Source organism: Schistocerca nitens, chromosome 7, assembly GCF_023898315.1.
Source record: "Schistocerca nitens isolate TAMUIC-IGC-003100 chromosome 7, iqSchNite1.1, whole genome shotgun sequence".
Lineage (NCBI taxonomy): Eukaryota > Metazoa > Arthropoda > Insecta > Orthoptera > Acrididae > Schistocerca > Schistocerca nitens.
The window spans coordinates 308644899-308647398 of NC_064620.1; the positions used below are offsets into that span (position 1 = coordinate 308644899).

Genomic DNA, 2500 nt, shown 5'->3' on the forward strand with positions numbered 1-2500 from the left:
CGGGGACGGCGGCTGCCGAGGAGGCGGAAGGGAGAGTTAGCACTCTCCCCAACCCGACAGAGCAGCTGCGGGCAGAGGACCACTCCGGCCGGGCCGGGTCCGCCCCGGCTGTTGGGGGATTCCCGCCAGCTACAGCGACCATAGAGGTGAAGGAGGGGAGTATTTATACTCTCCCGATTCCATTGAAGCAGCCACAAACGACGGAATTTTCCTGCCAAATCGGGTCCTTCCTGGCTACCAGGAGGCGGCCTCCAACCAAAATGGCCGAGGAGGTGGAGGAAGGGAGAACTTATACTCTCCCGGTTCCACCGGTGCGGCCACCGACAACTGACTTCTCCTGTCAAGCCGGGTCTTTCCTGGCCAGGAGAAGCCTCCCAGCTTCATTAATGAAGGCAGAAGAAGACGTGGCGCGAGACTCCTGCCTGGCTGGGGTTTCCCTGGCCTTGGAGACGACGCCGCTGGCGCCTTCAGCAGAAGACACCGACAATTGTCAGCTAAGACGCAGTGGGCACAAAGTAGATAACAATGGTGAAGGTTCTGTGGACATAATAGAAAATAACAAAACAGTAGTTGAACAGACTGATGACGGCTCTGTAACTGTAAATACACCTAAATACAATACATGCCCGCCAGGGAACATATACAATATTTGTAGTGAAACATTGCAGCTTGGTAGGTTAGAAAATCAAGCACTGTTGATGGCTGCCCTGAGGCAATTGGTCAGAGCTGGGCACCCGAAGGGAAACAAGATTACATTTCCAACTCTGGAGGATGTGGACTGCGTCCAGCTAGCGGCGGTAAATATCCCCCAAGATTTTGAACAATTAAAAGAATTAGTCACCAAAATATATGCGAGGCGGGGAAGGAAATTCGATCTTACCAAAACTTATGAAGAACTAGTAAAGATGTATGGGAGGATAACATACGATCCTGTCCAGACCTGGCCGAATAGCATGGTATATACTAGATATCCTGACACTTATTAAATGCTACCAAGTCAACGCAATGAAGAGCTCCCTGGTTATGCAGGAGCTGTGTAGACTTTCAGAAGAAAACAAAATAGACGTAGTATTAATACAAGAACCAAACAATGCCTCTGGGAGGACTCTGGGCTTTCCCGTTACAGCACAAGTAATAACAGTTGGACAGTCTCCAATGACAGCTATAGTTATTCTCAACAATATGATAAAAACCACAGTATTAACACAATTTTGCACAGAACACATAATAGTTGTAGAAATAAATTATCAAAACTCGTTCTGGTATTTGATTAATATTTACTGTCAGTTTCGAGATCCAATCGAAATATACCTAAGACAGCTTAATACCATATTGCGAGCCCTACAAGGGAAGTCATATATAATCTCGATGGACAGTAATGCCAAGTCCCCTCTCTGGCACAGCCGAGTACAGGATCCAAGGGGCATTGCCCTTGAAGATCTAATTATGGAATTTAATTTAAATGTGGTGAATCTCCCCGGCAATCCTCCTACTTATAGGAGTAGAGCTGGGGCAGCTTCACATATTGATGTTACTCTAAGTTCTATCAATATCGCAAACAAAATTCATGACTGGCACGTATTAGAAAACCATACAACAAGCGATCACAACACTATCGAATTTTCATTGGTACAGGAACTACAACAGGCACCAGAGAGGTGGACCATGCAGCTTGATTACGGGAAAGCCAATTGGGACCTCCTAGAGGCGGAATTTAACCCTCCAGAGTTGGAAGACGGAGACCTTGATATAGAGGAGGCCGTCGAGGCCTTAACAGCTACAATTAGGGCGGCTGTCGCCGTGGCAATACCGATGCGGAGGCGTCTCATCCGTAAGATGACTTCTCCATGGACTCCAGAGCTGACTGGGCTCCGGCAGTCTATGAGGAGGGCGCGCCGCAACTACCAAAGGTCTTTCACCATGGAGGAAAGACAGTATCATCTCACCATATACAGACAGAAAAAAGGCATTTTTAAAGAAACCCTACTCCTACATCGCCAACAGAGTTGGGAAGACTTTGTAACGTCTCACTTGGCTCTCGATCCATGGGGTATACCGTACAAAATAATACGTGAAAAAATACACTCACCAATGCATCTCTCTACTGTGAAAATAGGAGACTCGGACCAAATGACGACCAACTGGCTGGAAACGGCCAAGGAGCTACTTTGTGCGCTCCTACCTGACGACCGACCTGACTCAGACGATGAGATGCAATTGGCGATAAGGCAACAGGACCAACATGAATATCACAACACAACACAGGTATACCCCTTCTCATCAGAGGAGGTGGCATGCGCAATCTTGTCCTTCGGAAAACGCAAAGCACCGGGACCGGATGCAATTCCTGCAGAGATCCTGCAGTGTCTTGTATCCAAGCTGGCCCCGGTGTTAGCAAAGATCTACAACAGATGCCTGGAGACGCGAACCTTCCCAACCACTTGGAAAACAGCAGAAGTTGTAATTATAAAAAAGGACCCGGACAGGGATCCCACGATCC

At 47.9% G+C, this 2500-nt stretch overlaps 1 pseudogene; it reads left to right on the forward strand.

Annotated features, from left to right (window-relative positions):
* Positions 1–2500, forward strand: part of LOC126197837 (large subunit ribosomal RNA) — a 10935-nt pseudogene that overhangs the window by 4774 nt on the left and 3661 nt on the right.